Source organism: Acinonyx jubatus, chromosome A1, assembly GCF_027475565.1.
Source record: "Acinonyx jubatus isolate Ajub_Pintada_27869175 chromosome A1, VMU_Ajub_asm_v1.0, whole genome shotgun sequence".
Classification (NCBI taxonomy): Eukaryota; Metazoa; Chordata; class Mammalia; order Carnivora; family Felidae; genus Acinonyx; species Acinonyx jubatus.
In genome coordinates this window covers 145,116,068-145,139,989 of record NC_069380.1, presented here as the reverse complement: position 1 = coordinate 145,139,989, position 23,922 = coordinate 145,116,068, and the positions used below count along the sequence as shown (strand labels likewise).

General features: G+C 36.6%; 1 protein-coding gene across 2 annotated transcripts in view; it reads left to right on the top strand.

The window, feature by feature from the left end:
• Positions 1–1,017: 1,017 nt before the first annotated feature.
• The window catches only part of HAPLN1 (hyaluronan and proteoglycan link protein 1), a 70,557-nt gene continuing 47,652 nt past the window's right edge, over positions 1,018–23,922 (top strand). The window contains exon 1 of one of the 2 annotated variants that reach the window (XM_027038818.2): positions 1,018–1,292. The gene's annotated coding sequence lies outside the window, so the exon portion shown is untranslated. The remainder of the gene's footprint in view (positions 1,293–23,922) is intronic. The other variant, XM_015074919.3, reaches the window with a different exon arrangement.

The window sequence follows — 23,922 nt, the reverse complement described above, 5'->3', positions numbered from 1 at the left end:
CTCAGGCTTGTTTGCTTGTCCTCATCCCCGGGCCAACCCCGCTCCCTCCCGGCTGCTTCAACAGCCGTTTGCTTCCTGCGGTGTGTTTCTTTTTTTCCCCTCCTAGGCTCCATCAAAGGTGGCTCTGTTATTGAAATATGAAGCCATTTCCTCTCCAAAACCCTTGGTTACTCAAGGCGGGAATCAATGGACCCATATACTCTCCCAGGAGTTATAAATAAACGTCTGTTTGTTCAGGAGGCGTTTTCCCGCGTGTCCCAGCATCTTCCCCAGTGGTTATTTTAGGGGTGTGTGTGTGTTGCGCGCGCGCGCGCGCGCGATCACCCTGTGCCCATCTGGTTCTAATCCTGGGTATGGATCCATAAGCCAACCCCACCCATCTCGTCTGCCCCTCGCATTCCTCACTCTATAAATAAATCCAGGTTCTTTGAGCTCTGTCATCCAAGGATACAATAGCAGTTGTTTGTTAAGGGAGAGTCAAACCCAGATTGATAACTGAGTCCAGTTAACAAGAAAATACAGTTCTTGCAATTTGGGTGGAAGGGTACCTCCAGTTTATGAAATTTTGTCTCCTGTTGTCATGATTGCCTCTCTACCTATTCACCCTAGGTCTACTTTGGGGAGAGGGAGGTGGAAAAGCCAGGACCTTTTCTACCTTTGGATTTTTCTTTTAACCAAGGCAAACACACACACACACACACACACACACACACACACACACGCTAGCGCGCGAAAATGCACTGTCCTGGAGTTTCTGTCTCACACTGCTGCCCCATAGACCATCCTCCAGACCCCTTACCCCAGCCCCTCTGTACAGACCTAGGAGTGGTGAGAGTTCAGGAGGTGTGGTGTGGGTGGGGGTTGCGGCTGTAGCTGCTGCTTTCCCTGAACCCCTGAGCGGGATACTCAGGGATCTGAGCAGAGTGGAAAGTCATCTAAGAAGCTGCTGTTTCACAAGATCTGGGCACAGAGCTGCCCCTCCCTTCCTCCCTGAAGTTTGCATGAAGTGCACGTTAGGCTGTAATTAGGGGATCTGGGAGGAGAACTTTCCTGATGACGCTTTGCTTTTCTTCTGCTCTTGGTGAGAAAGTGCCTCCTTCTTCCCAGGACCAGGACCTCTGCCATCCAGCGCCACAAAGACACATTCTGCGCGCACACACACACACACACACACACACACTTGCCCAGAGACAAACTTAAGGTGAGGAGAAAGAGCGCTAGCTTCACTTGATCTCCAGGCTCCAACCTCAGCAGGACTTGAGAGCATCTGAACTTCTGGATTTCAGGACAAGGTAAAACTTCCATAAATTTTTCACTCTTCCTCTCAAACCTTGTGCCTTTAAGATTTCAGAGAGCAATACATATTATGATGTATATATACATTAAAACAATTTTTCTTATTTTCTTTAATTTTCATTTGGGTTTAACATGACATCTCCACTTTTTTTTTTTTGAAGAGTCATATTGTCAGACAAAATGCTGAAGTGCAATAAAAAAAGTTCAGTCTACTTTGGGGTAAGGATTAACTCTAGTATCCTGGGTTTTGCTAGTGCTACTATAAATCTGGTAGGCATGTGGTTTCCAACTCTTGGCTTTTCCATCTGTGTTTCAACAAGCATTTTTATTGCACCTGAAATTATAAAAAAAAAAAAAGATAGTATAGATTGAAGGAAATGCTAAGGAATGGGAATGACCATTCCAGACTTATGAGTTTTATTTTAGGAAATATATGTTTGTGTGGAAAAGAAAGATACGGCAATCATGTAGGTAATACCTGTTAGATTGATAATCTTTGAGGTGCTACCAGTTTTGTTCCCAGCTTCTCCGATTAATTGTGAAATTAAGATTATAGAATTATGTGTGTCATACATAGAATGATGTTGCTAGATAATTTTAAGGCACTGAAAAATATTTTAAAGTCATAGTTATTAAGATTACTTTTAAAAGTTGGTTAAACGATTTATGTATTGAGACTGTTCACCACCCTAAGCAAATCTGAACACTTTGGGGCTTAAATGAAGTTGTTTTCTTCTGTTGAATTTGACTGTTGTGTTCAAAATGAGATGGTTTATTACTTTGAAAATAAGTTATTTTATTTTCATTTATCACTGGAAAAATACACAAAGTGGCTAGTACATTTGGGAATTTTTAGGGTGGAAAGTGTTCCTGTACATGTTCCAGTGTGATGTCATAAAATCAAACATACTGGCTGGCTTCTTGGAAGCTAACGGTTCTTAAGAAATAAAGCCTGTGAATTAATTTCTAAGTGAAATGTAATATTTATTCATTACAAATGTAGTTTCTGGTAATCATTCTATTTGATTATTTCAGTGTACTAAATTTTGCAGTAATTTTATACATACTCCAGTGACTTCAATATTTTAATGGAATCATAAAATGGGAATATTGTTGTACCAAAAATAAATCACACAAGTTCTTTTTGGATAACTTTTAGTGTGATAGTTCTTAATTCTTACATTAGTTTTTATCCTCATTTGCATTTATTTCTACTAATAAAAAAGTTTTCAATTCCATTCAGTAAAATAGAATGTATGCCAGAGGTCTATTGAATATTTATTAGTCTTTAGCCATTTGGGGGCTATCTGTTCTTAATAATTTAATTGTTTAAGCTAAGAGCCGATGTTACATTTTTGGTAACCTCTTCACAAAATTGGAAACAGCTTAAAAATGGGAAAAAATAGATAAGTAGGAGTAATTTTCTTTAAGCTTAATTAAATGAGCAAGAGAAAACCAACAAACTTAAAAGATCACTGGCCCCCTGGGAGAACATGCCCAGAAGCCAGTATTCCAAACAGAAGTGTCCAGTGGGCCTGGGCTTTCCATGAGAAAAGAAGAAAGAGGAAAGAGGAGCGCATCATGTTCTTATAAAGTGAGCCATTTATTTATTGTCAGCAGGCCCTGTCTTTCAGAGGAATGACGGACACTGTAATTTAGAAGTACTGAAGAGACTTTCACAGAGAAGAATCAATTCATTATATCCCTAGTAGTTTCACTTCCTCTTCCTTCCTTTGGGAGCAAGTAACACATCCAGGATAAATACATTTGGCGGAATATGCAGAAAGATACTTTATGTGTAGATGGTTTACGGAACAGTCCTGCCTTTTAATATCTTGGTTGTGGAATGCTGGTATTTTCTGAAGAGTTGAAGAAGTCTTTGAATCTTAAGGTAACACTGTACTTTGTTTCAGGAAAAATGAACGCGAATCATTTTCAGAAAATAACTCTCATTTCCAGAAAATGCTAGTGCCAGCTTTCTTTTCATCTCCTTTTGCGTGTTTCCCATGCATGTTTTATTTTCCAGATTACATTTTTAAGGGAATGGTATTCCACCAATTAAAATTCCAACAAAATGCAAAGCAAATTTGAAAATAACTTTTACATCAGAGTCTTCTGTTGCCTTTAGTTGATTTTCCAACATCCTGGATTCATTATTAGTAACCATGGTACTTGGTTTGTGCTATTTAAATGTACTTAGTTTGTTATTTAAAGGTAACAAAATATTGTTGGAGGAAAATGGGGAGGGATGGAACCCTGAATATGCTTAGGATTTTAATCAATAGTGTTTAAGGAGAATTAGAGGAAACAGCTGGTTAAGCAAATATTAGGTGTAGAGTGGCCGTGATAGCATAAATTAATAATGCAGCTCTTTATTTACACCATGAAAGGTAGACTCTGTGATGGTGTGTGTGAAGTACGGTCCCTGCGTGCCACCTAGTGGATGAGTCAAAGAAGGTTTTTTTTCACCAGCCTCTCTCCCTAAAAAAAATCTGAGACTTCCATTGGGTTGACACTGAACACTAACTGTATGCCAGATGTTGGGGTAGGAGCTCAGAGTAGAAAATACGGTAAGTGACTTTCATATAATTTAAAAATCAAGGCACCACTTAACAGTTGATTAAATTCCCAGTGGTTGCATTTAAAATCAGCTTAATCTTTACTGGGTAATTTACCATCAACTTTCTGCCTCCATGAGGATATAGTTTAATAACTGTAACTCACTTCCAACACAGGATGTGTTTTGTAGAAGGATGTCATGACCTACCTAGCTCAAGAAAGGACTGGAGAGTTGGAATCTTGAATCACTCTTTCTCAAATGAAAATATATTTCTGTCTGGAATCACTGTTTCTCACATGGAAATATATTTCTGTAAAGTTCAGTGTTACTGAGTTTGAATGGGTAAATAAATACTAGATTAAAAGACTAGCACACATATACTAGCATATATTATTACATATTCTCTAGACATTTTTTTCATTAAATGTAAAAGGATAGTAGTAAAATTTGTTTGGGGGTCCTGGAGGAATATTTTACAGAATATTGCCCTCAAACACTAATAATTCATGTAGAACAACGTCTTCAATACCTGTTGCTTATATGCAGTTTTGAAGTAGGAACATTGTTTTCATTAAATTGACATGATAGAAAAAAATCCTAAAAAAAGAACTATTGCAAGGAAAGCCAGTGTTTGAAAGGAGCATCAGGAAGGTATAGATTAATCCATCAGAATACTGCATTGAGAATTTGGAAAACCTTTTCTCCAGGAGATACATGAATTATTATTCCAATTGGCTTTTTGCAAGATCTATGACTTAATGGCAACAGTGTTCAGCACACTGTCATTAATCAAGACAAGTTCTGAAATTCACATTAGAAGGTAAAATGCCTCAGTAAGAAAAAAATGATTAATTTGTTACTTGCTGAGCTCTAGAGGTGTCATCCACAAATCGAGTTAGGGCATGCTGGTGTGGAATGGAAGTTCCCTATTTAGGGAACTTTGGTTTTGTGTATGGCCGTGAGACCTACACGGTGAAAGAAGGACAGCCTCTCATTAAGTCCTTTTTCATTAATTCCACAAAATTATAGCCTGAGTTGATCAGAAGTGGTGGCTGAAAACACTATCAATCATGTAAAATAAGGCATATTATCTTAATTCTGATTTCCAATAAGCTGTTATCCACCAGAAACAAACCATTCTGTTAACAATTTCCTCTGACCATCCTCGTGATTTACAATGAATCCCATACTTGTAGTTTAAGCACCTAAAAGTCAGAGGCCATGAAAGAAGAAATTCAGACATGGATTACAAAATTGTCATTAATGATTTCAGATGACTTAAGGATACTAGAGTTTATGAGAAAGACCCAGTCAAGCTCTCTGAAATGCTCTGTTGCTACTGCGTTCTCAGCTATATCATAAGTAGTAGGTCCACAGAATGGCTTCTCCTGGTGATGGAGATAAGAAGACTCCTGGGATTGAAGACTTCCTAGCCATGTTCAGATAAAGCCAGGATTTGTTTAAAATATCAAATGGTGCTGGACTATTTTGAGCTTCTATTCATTGTTTTATAGTCTAACGGGGGGGGGGGGGGAAGGGGGTGGGAGAGTGACATCTGATATAGGGGTGGCAGGGGTTGCTAGAGGCCAGGAGGCCATTTGCAAAACAAGGCAAGACAAAAACAAACAAAACAAACTCACAAAATAAAAGTAACAGAAAACTGACTACAGTTCAGGGGTTGGTTCTCAGTCTTGGAAGCCATAGAAATTTCCCTACAGGGAACACAAATCACTTGATTTGTTACTAAATTCCGATTACTATACTCCAGTTACATTTACTGTATTGAATAAAATCCAATAAAGTTAAATAAAATTCAAATTATTTTTATGTTGAATCTGGATTTTCCTAAACTTTTAAAGTTTCATGGATATCTTGGATCAGTCTCCACCTACACTGATTTTTTCTTATTTTGACTCTCTTATTTTGAATTGGGGATCACTTCATTTGATCATTCTTGCATTCATTTTGTTCATTCAATGAAAAGTTATCAAATACTTGCTATTTGCCAGGTACTATGCTAGCACTATGTGCTGGGACCCTTCCATGAAAACTCATTCTAAAAAAAATCAGAAAGTCAAAATTAATGATAATGAATCTAAAATGCACAGGATCCTAAGGTATACTGAGAAACAGAAACAACTAAAAAATTCTAGCCTCGTAGTTTTTATATTAAGAGAATTTGGGGCATACGTCTTCAAAATCATTTTCCTTATTTGCTATCTAGCTGAGTGAATAAGAGCTTTGTTTTATTCGGTTGTGTGGGCACAGATGGGCCTGGGAGGGCAGCTCTGACACTCCAGAACTCCAGGAGGGCTAGGGTTCCAATAATCCATCTGCTTGGATGGACAGAAAAAGCAAAAATTCATTTGCACACAGTTGCTGTCTGCCAGTTTGCGGCTAAATTCAGATTGAGCACAGGATGATGTAGTGCTTACCATTTGCATCAGGCACCATACTAGGGGTTGCACAGTAATTGGCTCAAGGAGTTCACAAGCTAGTGGAGAAGACAGATGGACGCACATCATGAATCACTAGTAAAATTTGCCACGTAGGTGAGGTTTGGCTTCATAGTCTCCTGGGTCTCTTTTCTTTGCCTTTATCCAAACTTTCCACCTCGCCTCTACCTCATAAAGTGAGACTCCTGCTCTCTACCCCCACTCCGGAAGATCTGATACTTCTCTGGTTTATTGATTTCTTGACTGACTGATTACACTTCAGTGTGAATGAGTTTCACTCATGCATTTACATTTCAAGCCTTTTATGTCCCTAAAGCAAATGTTTTGTTTTCTGTAAAAAGAATTTCAAACATTTGGGGGCCTTCCTATCCTTACACCAAAGGGTGTAATTAAGCTGATTTAGTCCTCCATGGTCTTCAATCTCTCAGTTACCCCATTCCGTGTGTGAGGCTAGAGGGACTCCCTCAAGGCCCATTTCTAGAAACTTGAAGGATGTTGGATCCTGTTAATGATTGGCTCCTTTCAGCTGAGCCGGATCAACCTGTCCTTTCATCCTCTTCCCAGAGCTTTGCCCAGACCAAGTTTCCCCTCTCCTACCTGGAGGGGCTTCCAAAGCCCATCCCTTTACTTTGCCAAAACCTGCCCTCACGTCCTCTGCAGCACTTGGGTCGCTGCCCCTGGACAAAGAGGGCACCTAGAGCTTCTTATGTTCTACTCTTTGAGCCCTTAGGTCACCCTGAATGTCCAGGTATAGAGGGAAAGAGCAACAGGAATCCACATATTTGGTCCAAGGACTCCTCTAAGTGAAGGGGCTGAGGGAAGAAGATGAAATATGTGTAGGGCAAGCATAGGAATGAGCCCTCGTGTTGAAAAGATGGGTCAAAGTCAGTATCTTTTAAATTATGCTCAGGTACCTAACTATGATTAGCTACAGAGAAATTTTGACATTGATGCTGATTCTAGATTCTGGAAAACTAACTACAGGAAAAAAATTGAACATCTGCTTTGGCTTTATATAAGAAACACTAATCAGAGTCATTTGTGCAAATTCTTTCCCGTTTTATGTTTAATTAACATACAGTATAACAATAGTCATATTTTATTGGTTTTTTCAGATTTATGTTCTCATTGATTACATTCCTTGGATTATGCCACCATAGTTTGCTAGTCCTGTAAGATACTATCTGTTCTTATATAAAGATATGCTCACCACTTTTTAAATTGCCAGGTCAGATAACCCAGATTTAGAAAGTCCCGTTTCCTTCCCTTTCTTCCCGGCAGCCTAGAGGAAAAGGAACATTTATCTGCATTATTCACCTAGCTAGAAGATATAGATGCTCACATTCAGTAGGTGCCCTATAAATGCTTACTGTTGTTGTCAATGCACAGTACAGTGCAGAACACGGGGCTTTCTTCATCTCCTGGCTTTTTATCCCAAGTGCCTATGTTCCAGATGTCTGAACACTTCCCAACCTCAGGCCATTCCCTGACTCAGTCTTTGTTTCCTTTTTAGTCTTCTTCCCACTTTCAGTGTTGTTAAGTGCATAAAATCTTCTCAGATTTAAATAATAATAATCGGTATAAAATGAATAATGTAAGTAGAAATAATTGATAATTTCAAAAAATCTCTAAATTTAAGAAAAGCAAGACTAAAGCCTGGAAATGAGTTTAGAGAGGCTTTGGAACAGTGTAGGCATGATCTAAAGAGGATGCATTTATTGATGAAAGAAAGAAGTCAAGGATAGTGTGACTTTTTCAAGGGCAGACGATAGCATGAAGAGAAATACAATAGACTAAGATTGAGAATAAAGGAAGAATAAAGGTTTCGTGAAGAATATTGTGAATCTAATTTAGGAAAGACTGACAGGACAGTGGAGAACCCATGTGAGTTGAATGTATATATTTTAAGCACAGGAGAGAACTCATGGCTGAAAATAGATATATTTTCATATCTATTAATACTAAATAATCTTTAGTATTAAAATGGTAGTTGAAAATCATACAGAAGAGGGAAAGACATCATCCCAGGGAAGAACAAAGGGGAAAACAGCTGACCATGAACTGAAACCCAGGAAAAAATTGGTTAGAATGAGTTTTGCCATTGTGTGTGATTTTAACTCTCACTTTATCAATTATAAATGTCCACTGAGTTGGATAACATCAGTGTGTTATTAATCCTTATGTCTCAGAGTCTTAGTCAGTCCTCTGAGTATAGAAGGTGCCAGACATGTTTGTTAAATTAGATGAAATTAAAATGGTATTTCCGAGCCTTGATACTCTAATGACAGATTTTCATAATGATAACTCTGAACATGGGTAAGACCCCAAAATATCTGAATTGTAGTTATTTATTCAATTTTGTCTGATACTGAGCTAGCTTTAAATATATGTTGTTGCATTTTGTTGTTTAAAGATCAGTAATCAATGTGTGGTGTAGATGGTAATTCACCAGAGTACTTGATTAACCTTAGCCCATGTTGTTTAGCTTAACATACAAATGAGTTCGCCACAGAATGCAGCCTAGTTCAGGTCCATTTATAATTCTTTTCCTAGTTCCTTGATCTTGAAGACCTCTAAATCTTAGATCAGATTTGGAGCCCAGAATCCTGGATTTCTCTGGTTTTTCCAGCAATTTGCTTCCCCCCCCCAGTTCTTCTCCCTCCCATTGTCCTCCCCACTAGGGCTGCCATATAAAAACCAAAGGATAACTGAATAATGTTTAGTAGAAGTATGTCTCAAAGATCTCATGGTACATACTTATGCTAATGAGATTATTTGTTGTTTATCTGAAGTTCAAATTTATCTGGGTGTCCTGTATTTTTCATTGACTAAATTGGATAACCCTACCCTACACTTGAAGTTCTTACTACTAGAATATGGCAAACAAGAGTTTCTCCATGAGACTTCTGAACACCTTCCTTCTAAAAGTCACCAAATGAAGTTACTGAATTTATTTTCACTAGTTAAATGTATTAAAAAGATCATCGAAATAAAATTGTCTAACTACAATATACCAATTGATGCAAATTTATAAAACATTTATAACTATGGTGTTTTGTATATATAGCCTATACACCAACAGTTATAAAAATGACATAATGTATATTAGTAATCATGTGTTTTGGTCTATGTAGAATGTTATAAAATAATGTACATGTTAAAAACAAACTTTTTAATTTTCACTTTTGCAAGTCAGCAATAATGATAAAACAAGCAATTATTTTTAAATGAAAAAGCATACGTTCATACAAGCATGTACAATGGGTACAAACTCCCAAATATTCTAACTGCAGAAATAGCTGAAAGGGATCTTTTCTCTTCTTAACTAGGTCATTTTGTAGTTGTGCTGCCACCTTGTGATGTTTTGAGGTATGATTCAAGTTAACTCAGTCCATTTACCATTTGGTCAATGTTAAAATTATTTCTCAGGTGATTAATGTTTTTCATTTTACCAAAAAATGTCATTTATTTTTATACTTCGAAAGGGCTCTCAAATTTTTAATGCAAATATTTTCTAGAAGTTTATTGTCTGCAAATTAGTATATCATTCTTAAGATAATAAATTAGAAGTCATTTAGTACTGTTTTATGTTTTATGATAGAATTTTGGTTGTATGTGCATGTAAAGTTTACTTGACCTTTCACCCTGAATTTCCTTTAAACTAGTTGAACTCAACATGTCCATACTTGAACTCATTATCTTCCTTCTACCAAGCCTGGTCCATTCCAATTCTACATAGATACCAAGGCCATATAATTTATTAGCCAACCGGGAACACTTTGAAGGTGAAATTAGTAAGGTGACTTATTAATTATTCCAGCAAAGTAATATAAATCAAGACTGCCTCAAGCAAACTGGTTTTCTTATACATAAGTCAAAAATTGTCATCATCCCAGTCATCCTAACAAGAATGTTTGGACTTTTGGACGACCGGTCCATCAAACTGACCTGAAACTTCCATCCCAGACTTCCTGTCTTTCTTCTACCTGTTTGCTCCCTCAGCCTTTGCTTTCTCTTCTGTTGTCCATCAGCTTGCCAACATTCTCACTGTCTTTGACCTGTTGTCTACAGAGGGACCCACCAGCCAGAAATGCTTTTTCAGGAAAATCTATCAGCTCACCTCTTCTATACTTGCTCCAAATTGCTGGGGACTGCTAAGAAACCCTCCTAACACCTTGCATAATGGGTCATCATATCTGGACCACAGATCATCATATCTGACCTCAGATGGATCTTTAATGCTGTGTGGCAGTTCTATCAGATTTCTTAAAGGTTTTCTGTTTCTTGAACGCCCTGTAGCAGATATCTAAGCCTCCCTAATTCATATTAAAAATAGAAGCCATCTGGAAAGAATTTTGTCACTGTTCTGCCACCAAAACTTGTTTCTGACTACCAGCACCTCCATAGATTCTCTTTTCCTTTCTATTAGGGAAAGAAGAAAAAAAAAAAAAAAGCTATGCTTTACCTCTAAGAGTCTAAGGCAGACATTGCACCCTGAGTTCAAGATCCCATATCCTCTTCTTAGAAACAGTCCCGATTAATTAAGGTTTTTCTCTCTGGTATCTTCAACCTCTCCACTCTGGTTATTTCTTCCTATTTATTGGCATTTAACCATGGTCATAACTTTTTGTCTTAAAAATATATAACTCTCCATAATCTCACATACATTCTATCTACCAATCTCTCTCCTTCCCATCAGAGCCAAGCTTCATGAATTAATTACATGTGGTCACTCTCTACCCTTTCACCGCATCCACTTTTCAACTCACAACAATGTGCTTTTTCCCCTCAACTACTCCAGTGGAACGCTCCTCATCAGTCACTAATGACTTCTTTTGATACATTTTCTTTCTCTGAAATTTGAACTGCTCCCAGTTTTATCTAGTGTAGTAAATTATACTGTTTTCTCTCCATTCTATTTCCAAAAACAGAGTCACCATGTTGATTCTATCCCATAAATATCTCCTTTTCTATCTCAATTAGCATAAACCCTACCTTCCATGACCATCCCCTCTTGTCTAAATTCCTGCAATCCTTACCCATTGGTGTCTGCCTCTTCAGTCTTGTTACTTTCTAATGCACTCTCCCACACAGAAGCTAGTGTTTGTCAAGTGTGAATCTGAAAAAAGTTGCCCACTTAACCCCTTCAACACCTTTCTATTACTGTGAACATTAAGTTCAAATTATTTAATATCATTTGCAAGGTTCTCAGGGACCAGTGCTAGCTTGCCTTTCTAGCTTCACCTCTTCTCATCTACAGTTACGCATAATACCAGATGGTAGGCCCAAAGGACCAAAACAAACAAGCAAAGGGGCACCTGGGTGGCTCAGTGGGTTGAACGTAGGACTTTGGCTCAGGTCGTGATCTCGTGGTCTGTGGGTTCGACCCCGCATTGGGGTCTGTGCTGACAGCTCAGAGCCTGGAGCCTGCCCTGCTTCAGATTCTGTGTGTGTGTGTGTGTGTGTGTGTGTGTGTGTGTGTCTGCCCCTGCTCCACTCACACTTTTGCTGTCTCCTTCTCTCTCTCTCTCTCTCTCCCTCTCTCTCTCTCAAAAATAAAAACATTAAAAAAAGAAACAATCAAAAAAATCCAAGTAATAAAACAGAAAATAGAAACAGATCAATAAGAGATCTAAATATTAGAATTATCAGATACAGATTTTATGTGAGTAATATGTTTAAGAAATTAGACTCTGAGAGAATTTTGCCAAAGAACTGGAAACTACAACAACAAAAAAAGAGCATTCAAATGGAAATTCTAAAACTGGGAAAACAATTAATAATTAAATACTAATAACTAAAATTAAAAAGTCAATCCAGGAGTTTCTGAAAAGTTGAGACACATTGAAGAGATAATTAGTAAATGGAAAATAGGTCTGAAAAGCAACAATGACATTAAGAAGCAGACTGAAACCTAAGAGAAGAAGGGGAAAAAGTACTGGGGCTTGGGAAGCTAGGTGTGTGGGGGAAGGAGAGTAAAACATCTATGGGCATTGTGGACATTGCCATCCATCCCAGAAGGAGAAACAGCAAATGGGGCAGAAACAATGTTTTAGAAATAAATGCTTGTGAGGCGCCTGGGTGGCTCAGTCTATTAAGCTCAGGTCATGATCTCTCAGTTGGTGGGTTTGAGCCCCACATTGGGCTCTGTGCTGACAGCTCAGAGTCTGGAGTCTGCTTCGGATTCTGTGTCTCCCTCTTTCTCTGCCCCTCCCTCCCTCACACTCTGTCTCTCTCTCTCTTAAAAATAAAAAAGTAAACATTTGAAAAAATAGCTTGTGACTGTCCATGTCACAAATTCAAGAAATACTACAAAGCCACAACAGAATAAATACAAAAAACAAAACAAAACAAAAACAAAAAACCAACAACCCACACCCAGGCACAGGACATAAAAAACTGCTGACAACAACAAAGACTGTTAATATGTTCTGGCAATAAAAGGCTTCAGGTAGACTAACAAGTAGCAAAATTAGCCAGCTGGAAATTTTGCCTTTTTTTTTTTTTCCACATTAGAAAATGCCCAAAGTCAGCAGGTTGGCTTGACTGGGTGGCTCTTATCTGCTGAGCCTACTTTCTCTGAGAGAGCAAAGTCTTTGAGCCCAGAGGGCTTGAAGGGTATCAGAGAGATACCAGTTCCCTGAAGGAGCTAAACTGAGATACTGAGACGTAGTGGTGACTCAGTTCCTGCAGTCTGTTTTCAGATGTCGTCCAGTCGTATTGCTGTTTAGCAAAAATTATGGACACGTTTGGGAGGTTCATATCCATCTGTAATATGATCTAATGTTATTTATGTATTTATTTTGGTTATCTGGGATACTTTGTTGTCAAAAAAGTGCAAAGTGCAAACATCAGACACTCAGAAAAACATTCTAAAGAGAACAATTAAAAGATGGAACTCAATAAATAGAGTATGGCTAAAAATAAACTGCCACATGAATTTTACAGTTATTTGACGCAAAATTGGGACCCGATGGATCTTGTGAGCAGATCAGACTAGGTCTATGATTTAAAACATTATTTACTTTTTTTTTTCCTTCCGAGGGAAGAAGCTTCCTAACTTTGTAACTTTACCACTCTCCAATGTTATCTTACATTACAAAGAGGAAATCAATAGAATGATCGTAAAGTTTATGATTTATATAGGATAGTTTACAATATTGTAACTATTTGTTTAAGGCACCAAGAGGCAGATCTTGGTAGCTAAAGTAAATGCAAATTTATCACAAAGATGATGACAATGACAGTCTCCAGACTTCATTCTCCAGATCTTCTCTTCCCAAACATTCATGCAGTTCTTTCACCCTTTGCTCCTTCACTTCTCTCAGGCAGGAATCGCTTACCCTTGATCCCTCCCTCCTGAACTATGGCTCCCAATAGGATCATTAATAGAACACTTCCTCAGGCAACCTTACATTGTACCGCCTGCCCGCTGAAATTAGTGACTTTTGTCTCAGTTCCCTCTTAGTATTTTATTGGCATCACCATTACTCTACGTAGCACAGTTTTCTATGTATTTATGCTGTAATTAATTATTGACATGTCTTTCACTCATTTATAGCCTCCTTGTTAATGGACTGTTTTATCCACCTGATATTCTTAAGACTTTTGGCCTGAAAGGTTAGATCAGATTCAAACGTGAAAGGTTTGAATCAAAGAACCTGATCTGTTCCAGTGTTCCACCCACCACAGGAATCCCTTGTGTGATATAATTTGTTGATCTACTTCAACACCTGCAGCCTCAGAAAGCACTATGTATTTTGCAGGGCAATTCGTTTCACTTTGAGAGGACTTACCAAAAAGTTCTTGATGACATTGTGCGAAATCAGCTTTCCTCACTGTCATCCATTTGTTCTGGTTTTGTCCTGTGAAGCTACCTTGAATAAGTTTATTATCTTCCTAGTTCGTATTTGGGCAATTTATTTCTAAATGCAAAACAGTATGTTTTGTTCTATAAAAGTTTATTATTTGGGGCACATCATTCCAAACTCTGCAGATCCTTTTATTTCTTCTAGCTTCCAAGCCACATTGCAATCACTCTTAGTATTAGCTTTATAGCCCACGTACAGGCTTTGAGCCTTGGAACTCTATGACTGAAAGGAAAAACCCAATTTGTATTACCATGACTTGAAAGCAAACCTCCTGATTGATAGTGCTCACAGAATTATAGAAATGAGTAAGATAATGTCCTTGTCACTGGAAAGGTCTCCTTTTATTAAACAAATAGCTGGTGCACCAGAAAAATGGAAAATAAATGTCAATGCAGAGTTGAAAACCTTTATTTTCAAAATGGAAGGCATTGATCTTCTGTACTCCTTTATTGTGACTATCTCATTATGTATTATTAGTATTTCAAATTAATCTTCAGATAGCAGAATGAGAAGAACAATGCATCATCATTGAAACATCTGCATCCCATAAAAGGTTAGGTTATGTCAAAAATTGAAACCTAGCTTGGTCTTATAGTGAAATCATTCATGGTAATGCATTAATTGCCCAAACATAAAACAAAATAGTTCGAAGAGTTTGAGGTCTGAACAGTGAAGGAAAATACCAATTTACTATAATTGATATAGAGCAGGGCCACCTGGGTGGCTCAGTTGATTAAGCATCCAGCTCCTGACTTTGGCTCGGGTCACAACCTCATGGTTCCTTAGTTCAAGCTGAGTCCCGGTTAGGGCTCTGCACTGACAGCATAGAACTTGCTTGGGATTCTTTTCCCTCTCTCTCTGCTCCTCCCACACTCACACTCACACTCTCTCTCAAATTAAAAAAAAAAATTAGTATAGAGCAAAACGTGATCTTAATGTGTGTTACTATGCATTCTGTGAAAAAAAAATGCACTGCCTCCCCTCATCCCTCTTTGTCTGCACCAGCATGAAAATGTCCATGCTGAGCATCAGAAGTAAACAATCTATGACTCCTGGATAATAATTATTCCATGGCTTTGCTATAGGCCAGTAGCTGCCACCTCAGAAGGGGAGAAAGTCATTCAGATATGACATACCTACAATACCTAGAATGCCAGGGTGCCCTCTTTTTAAAAATCCTGGTTTCTATGCAGCATAGTAGTAGATAAGTGTAATTTTAAATAAAGCATGTGTTTTAACCAACCAACAGAAGGGATTCCAGTTGTTCCATTCTCCTGATGTTAAAGTAGAAGTATAGAAATTATGCTCCTGTTATTATCAACACTTTAAATTGGTTGTTAATTAAGCCTATTATCCTAAATTATGGAACGGGACTGGTTTACTATGAAATTTATCAGGAATCAGTTCTTTCTTTGTTTATGTATTTCATTTATGTATCAGAATGTTCTCATGAATTGCAAATCCAAATTTTTGGTGCATGGGTGAACACTACAGGAAATTCAAGTTTGAATGGACTATATAAAAACATTTCCCTTCATCTGTGCCCTGCTATACAATTGAAAATTATCTAAGCGTACACAAAATGTCTTGCAGTGTATTGACTGCCTGTGAAGTTGAGATTTTGATATAATTGCATTCGTGCTCTGTGTAATGCTTAGGATCCTTCGATTAAAGCAACTTTCTATATAGCCCATGGGATTTCTCTTGAAGTAAAACAAAGGCATCCTGGGCCTTGATAATTTACAATTTGAACTATTTTGCTCCTTAAGGACAACCAAAGGAGTATTATTCAGCATGAGTAGGCTCTATGTAAGTTACCCTAATGATAGTAATCATATAAAGTCACCAAAAATATTTTGGACACACCTGATGAAAAAAATAGTAAACTCCTTTAAGATTCTCCACTCTTGGAGGATTATTAACTGGTTAAATAGCAAATTGAAAAGTGGTGAATGGAGATAAAAACAAACTGTATCTTTATTTATAAAGCCAGATCTTTACGTTTAGATGCTGGAAAGCACGCTTGTTGGCTGAGATACAAAGTGTAATAGGGATTGGAAGCTTACTTCAAGGGACAGTATGGAAGGAGAGAGAGGACAGAAAGAATAAGTTCTACCAAAAAACCCAAATCCCAAAAAGCAAACAAACAAAAATGTTCCTTCAGTAGTTTATTGAAGGTAAGCTCATCACACTGGATATTTTACATTTGTTTGATAACTTCAAGGTTGTCTCTACACAGCCCATAGCTGAAGTAACCAAACAGATACAAAATATTCAGTGTGATGTACCTTATCATCATTATGCACCGAAAACAAAAAGAGCAGTATCCCTAATATGCAAAAAGTTCTTAAAAATCAATAGCATAGTTTCAACAAGAGTGCCAAGACAATTAAGTGGAGAAACTATACTCTTTTCAACAAATGATGCTGGAAAAAGTAAACAGCCACATACAGAAGAATCAGTCTGGACCTCTACCTCATACTATACACAATATTCATTGAACATAGATCAAAGGCCTAAACATAAGAGCTAAACCTATAAAATTCTTAGAAGAAAACAGAGGAGTATATATTCATGACCTCGAATTAGGCAGTGGTCTCTTAGAGATGACATTAAAAGCACAAGCAACCAAAGAACAAATGGATAAACTGGGCTTCATCAAAATTAAAAACCTTTGTGCTCCAAATGTCAATATCAAGAAAATGAAAGAACAATACACAGATTGGGAGAAATATTTGCAAATCATACATCTATTAAGTGTCTCATATCTAGAATATATAAAGAACACTTACAACTCAATGATAAAAAAACAACTCAATTTAAAAATGGGCAAAGAATTTGAATAGACGTTTCTCCCAAGAAGATATATAAATGAGCAACAGACACATGAAAAGTTGCTCAACATCATTAGTCACTGGGGAAACACAAAAACCAAAATGAGGGCTGCCCGGGTGGCTCAGTCGGTTAAGTATCCAACTCTTGATTTTGCCTCAGGTCTTGATATTACGGTTTGTGAGATCGAACCCCACATTGGGCTCTGCACTGATGTGGAACCTGCCTGGGATTCTCTCTCCCTCTCTCTCTGCTTCTCTCTCTCTCTCTCTCTCTCTCTTAAAGTAAATAAATAAGCATAAAAAAATGAGATGCCACTTCACACCCACTAGGATGGCTATAATTAAAAAGACAGACAATAATTTGTTTAATTAAAACCTATCCTGGTAAGGACGTAGAGAAATTGGAACCCTCATGCATTGTTTGTAGGAATGTAAAATAGTGAAGTGCAATCCCATTACTAGTCCACACAAAAACTTGTACATGGATGTTCATAGCAGCATTGTTCATCAGAGGCAAAAAGTGAAAATATAAGCCTAATAGCCATCAACTTCTAAATGGATAAGCAAAATGTGATATATTCATGCAAAGAATTATTGAAAAGAATGAAGTACTTATATATGCTACAGATTGAAAACATGATGCCAAATGAAGGAAGCCAGTCATAAAAAAAAACCACATAGTGTATCATTCCATTTATATGAAATGTCCAGAATATGATAAATTGAAACAGACAGAAAGTGGATTTGTGGTTGTCAGAGAATGGAGAGGGACTATCACAGGTATAAGGTTTCTTTTAGGAGTAATGAAGTGTTCCAGAATTAGATAATGGTAATGGTTGCACAACTTTGTGAATATGTATCTTTAACTTACTAATCTCACTTTGTAGAATTGAGCCTAAGAAAATAAATTTAGATTGCTAAAAATTTACCTATAGCTACGTGATGACAATGTTTTATTAGAAAAACAATAAAAACATACTTAAATATACAAAATACATGGTTGTTTAAAATATTTTTGGCATGTATATTTTATACACACATAAACATCCATATCCATGTAAAAGAAGATTTGATGAAATGGAAAGATGCCGATCATATATTCAATTTTTAAAAATCACTTTTAAAGACACTGTATAATTTGGTTTTATTTTGGTGAAAATAAAAATAGCACTTGTTATTGGCTAAAATGTTCAGATATGTATGCAATAAATATCTTCTATTATAAAAATAAGGCTGCAATAAACATAGTGGTACATATATCATTTTGAATTTGTATTTTTGTTTTCTTTGGGTAAATACCCACTGGTGGAATTACTGGATTGTACGGTGGTTCTATTTTTAGTTTTTCAAGGAGACTCCATATTGTTTCCCACAGTGGATGCATCAATTTACATTCCCCCGAAAAGTGCACAAGAGTTCCCTTTTCTCTACATTTTCACCAAAACTTATTTCTGGTCTTTTTGATACTAGCCATTCTGACTATTTTGAAGTGATAGCTTATTGTTGTTTTGGTTTGCATTTCCTTGATGATTAGTGATGTTGAACATCTGTATGTCCTCTTTGGAAAAATGTCTATTCAGATCATCTGCCTATGTTTGATCAGATTATTTGTTGTTTTATGGTGTTGCATTGTAGAAGTTCTTTATATATTTTGGATACTAACCCTTATCAGATATATCATTGGCAAATATCTTCTCCCATTCATTTGTTGATAGTTCCTTTTGCTGTGCAAAAGCTTTTATTTTTGATGTAGTCCCAATAGTTTATTTTTGCTAGTGTTTTCCTTGACTGAGGAGACAAATCCATAAATATGTTACTAAGGGGAATGTCCAAGAGATTATTGTCTATATTTTCTTTTAGGAGATTTAGGTTTTCGGGTCTCAGATTTAGGTCTTTAATTCATTTTGAGTTTATATTTGTGTATGCTATAAGAAAGTGATCCAGTTTCTTTCTTTTCTTTCTGTTTTGCATGTAGCTGTCCAGTTTTCCAAACACCCTTTATTAAAAAAGACTGTCGTCTCCCCATTATATATTCTTGCTTCATTTGCATAGCTTAATTAACCACAGAAATTTGGGTTTATTTCTTGCATCTCTATCCTGTTCCACTGATCCGTGTATCCACCTGTCTTTTTGCAATTGATTTCTAACATAATTCTACTATGGTCAGAGAGTATATTGTGCATGACTTGGATCCTTCTACATTTATAAGAATTATTTTATGGCCCAGAATGTAGTATCTTGTAGAATCCTGGTAGATGCCTGGTATACACATGAAAGGAATGTATATTCTACTGTTATTGAATAGAATGTTGTATAAATATAAATGAGATCAGGCTGATTTATAGTGTCCAAGTTTTCTTTGTGTTTACTGTTTTTTTGACTAGTTATTCTATAAATTACTGATAAAGAGATATTCTCTCCTTACAGTTGTATCAGGTTAAAACCTTTATGTATTTGAAACTCTGTTATTAGTGGCATACATTTTTTTTTAAGATTGTAATGTCTTACTAATGATTTTATCAACTTATCATTATGAAATTATCCTCTTCTCCTTGCTGATATTTTTTGGTTCTGAAATCTACTTTCTGATTTTAATATAGTCTCCCCATCTTTTTTTATTAGTATTAGCATGTCATATACTTCTCCATCCTCTTACTTTTAATATATTTTTGTCTTTTTCATTTAAAGCGACTATCTTTTAGGAAATATACAGTTAAGTCTTTCTTTTCAACTAAATCTGACAATCTCTGAATTTTCATTGTTTTATTTGGATCACTTACATTTAACATAAATATTGATATTGTTGGTTTTGAATCTATCATCTTGGTAATTTTGCTACTCGCTTCTTCTATTCTTCATTCCCTGCCCCCCTCCTTTTTCTTTTTCGTATTAATTTAACATTAAAAATTTTTCAGGGCATCTGGCTGGATCAGTCAGTAGAGCATGACTCTTGATCTCAGAGTTGTGAATTCCAACCCCACATTGGGTGTATAGATTGCTTAAGTTCTTTCTTTGAGCCACTCTCTCCTCCCCACACCCCTCCCCTCTCTTCCCCTATCCTCACACCTCTCCTCTCGTCTCCTCTCTTCTTCTCTTTTCTCTCCTCTCCAACATTCTGCCCTGTGATATCTGACTTCATTGGATTTCCAGAACTCTGGGCTCTATCCCCTCAACTCAAGTTTTCCAGTGGCATCGATGTAGACTCCATCATCCTGCACTGTAGCATGGAAACTTTCTTTTGGCAATAACCTCGGACAATCACACACAAAGCACATTTTGAGTGCTGTTTTTTCTATATTTTGTCCATTTTCCTTTTAGTTATTTTAGACAAGAGGTTATAGATCCTGCCCCTCTTACTCCATCTTTATCAGAAGCAGAAGTTCTACATGGTTTTATTTTCATCTTTTGCTTTTCTTTATTTTTGTAGTTTTTCTAAAGTAATACACATATGCATAAATAGAAACTTATGATAATAAAAATATATGACTTATTTTAATAAAGTAGACAGGACAGTACTAAAGGATTTACTTAGTTATTAATCATACTAACATGCTTGAATATCTAACAAATAGTTACATAAATGGTTTTCAAATTATATCAGGTACTTTTCCCTGAGTGGAGAAAAGGCAAACAAATATCATAAGTTAAGAGAGGAAAATGGGGCGAAATCTTGAAAAAAATGGACTTGTGGCTCTTGTCGCAATATCAAACTCATATTAATAACCCTGAAATGCTACAATTGTACTGATGAAAATACCATTAACTTGGCTCTAAATAGAAGTTGCCCAACATTTTTCTTATTCTAGGTTCCAATGTGTTCCCTCAATATTTTTTCATAAACCTTTTAGTCCCCATTTGCAGATGTTTCCCTCATGACCAAATAGTTAATGAGAATTCCAAGGCCTAAATGCTCTACTTTGAATTACATCTTTCACTTTTCCCAAACTCAGATTCATCACACTACTAAAAACCTGTTTCTACATCTGTGACTTTGGCTTTTATGATCTCCTTGGGTGGCTCGTTTATTCCTGGCATTTCTAAACCTCAAATTATGAAGGAATTTTTCTGAAAAAAAAAGTATCAGATTCTTAACTATGAATGTCTTGGGCTTTTAAGGGCAAAAAGAAAAGACCAAGGTATTTTCAAAATGATTGTCCTTTGCATTATATCCAAGTAGATATGACCAAGGACTAGTGCCAGGAATGTGTTCCATGCAGTCTTTCTTCTCAAGTAAGCTGAAGATTGCTTCCTCAATTAGTTCAAACTTCTGGGTGGTCTCTTAACAAATAGTTCTTTGAAGAAAATAGTGAACAAATAATACTGCAAATGTAAAATAATATTAGTTATTTAACTTTGAAACCAAGGAAGGATGAATTTTAATGTTTTATGTTTATTAATATAGAATTTCCTATCTCCAACTTTTAAGAGGGAAAACTCTATGTAAATCCAGTGGAAGAAAAAAAGTTTAAAGATGCATATATATTTGGACTTAGAATTAACTGAGTGTAAGTGTGTGTGTGTGTGTGTGTGTGTGTGTGTGTGTGTATGTGTGTAAACTACTTGGTTTTATTATTTTTATGTGGAAATAGATGCCTGCATGAATACTACATTCTGTATTAAAATCAGCATACAATAAATTTAGAATATCTAAGGATATTTGGCAAATAAATAACTTCTTCCATTTCTGAGAAAAAGTGTCCATTACTTGGCCTTAGTTTGCATATTTGATTCTACTTTCAAGTCTGAAGTCACCCCATGTGTTCTACAGATACCATCCACCCTCTGTCCCCCCCGATTACAGCCTGCCCTAGGCAAAACACTAAAGTAGTTGAAGTAGGTTTTTGTCAGCACTTCATTCTTCCAAAGTCTCCTTTTTCCTTTTTACACTTCTTGGCTGGCCAGTGAAAAATAAATTGTATTTCCGTTTTGAGGACATTTATTGCCCAAAAAATAACCATTTGGGCAGCTGTTCCCTCCAGAGAAACATAAGACAGGCTGACAATATTAGTAATCATCACTACTCAAATACCCATAACTGTGGTTTTCATTACTACACTGGCTTTGTCTACCTAACAGTTTGACAATGAAAAGAGTCACCATTTAGGCTCAGAATATTCAGTTAGAGACTTGGCTAAATCCAGTGACTCCAAACCCTCCCCACCATCCACCCCAAACAGAAAAGATGGCCAAATTAATTTTGTCATGAAAAAAGAAAATCTTATATAAATGGGGGCCTAATAATTAGAATGATTGGTTAATGGACTGAGAAAACTCCAATAAAGTAGACTTTATCTGTACCTGTTGTAGACTTTGCAAGTCCTCCAGGCAAGCTCATTTTAAATGGCATTTTTGTCTGTACCAACACAGTGTCTGTACTAAGAATTGTACATAAGCGTGAATAAGTTCCCCCATGGTGCTGATAGGCTTCATCTTCTATTGGCCAAATGGGCACCAGTGAGCAAATGAATATTGTCTGGCCTTCAGCTCAGTTTTCTTAGTTTAAGGCTTTATTCGTAGAATTATTAGTAGCTATTTCTCATTGTACATAAGCAGAAAGTGACAGAAGTTTTCTGCCTCTGTCCACTATTGCCCTGAATGCATCATCTTACAGCGTTATTGTCTCCTCAGTCTATACTAATGTCTTCCATTTAAATAACATTTCCTCAAATATCCATTTTCCAAAGTAAAAAAAAAAAAAAAAAAAAAAAAGATTCAAACCTGCCCGCATTTGGCAAATACTATCCCAGGAAATTATCCACAATCGTGGGCGCCCACAAAAGAGGACAACAACCATTTGCTTTTCATGTGCATTTAATTATTGGAGAGAATTTGATTTGCCAATTATGGTAGTATTTTAAAGCAACTTCATTTTACAATTAAGAATGAAGACTTCTTAAAGTGGGGACTATGCCAGTGATTTCATGCCAGATCCATTGTGGATATTGAAAAGTTTAACTGGTGAAGAGAACCAAATAAAGAATGGCAGGAACTATTCTGCTATATAGAGATAAACATAGCCTGTGCCTCAGAAAAGGCAGCCAAGGTGGATGGTGTGATTCAGTGGTCATTGGGATGACTTCCTGAGCAAAATATTTCTCCCACTGCCTAAAATGTTCACTATGGAAGATAAAAATCAAAGGCATTGTTCAAGAAGCAAGAGACCAACAGAAGACTAAAGGCAAAGGAAATACTGGACTTAAGGGTAGAGAGAGTCAGAAAATAGCTATCACTTGGGTCAGGGATGGCAGGTCTGAGGAGAGAGCCTTGAAATGTAAATCCATGAATAGGTAAAATGTCTCAGACATCAGGGTATTCTAGAAAGAGGAAGAAGAAAGAAAAGAAACAAAGGAAAGAATTGAGGGATATGAGAACACATTTTCTTCATCCCATTTGGCTTATTTTGTGACTAGAAATTCTTGTCTATCCAGTATTTGTTTCTTAATGAAACCAAGGGGGTAAAAACAGCCTTTTGATGTGTCAGTTGAAGAGCAGTAATGGGGAATGTTCTTATAAATGCACTTCCATAATTTAGATATTGTAACACCAAAGAACAAAAATACAAAGTTAATCAATTCTCCTGATACTTTCTTTTTTTTTCATTATCCATATTAAAGAGTAGGATGTCCTAAAATATTAAAATTGACAGATAACTTACACAATAGTCTGAAGACATTCTTCCAGCCTGCATGCTGGAGATTCAAGGGCTGATAATACAGTAAGGGCAATGGAGTTACATTCTAGTTGGGGAAACTGAGCATCTAATCACATTACTGTCACATCCAATGCAATCCAATGAGATTTCAAGAGGTCATTGCTGGTTTGGATTCCATAATGGTAAGATATTTGGGGCTATGGATTGCATTTTATATGTTTACTTCTAAAACATTGTTGAATAAATGCTTTGA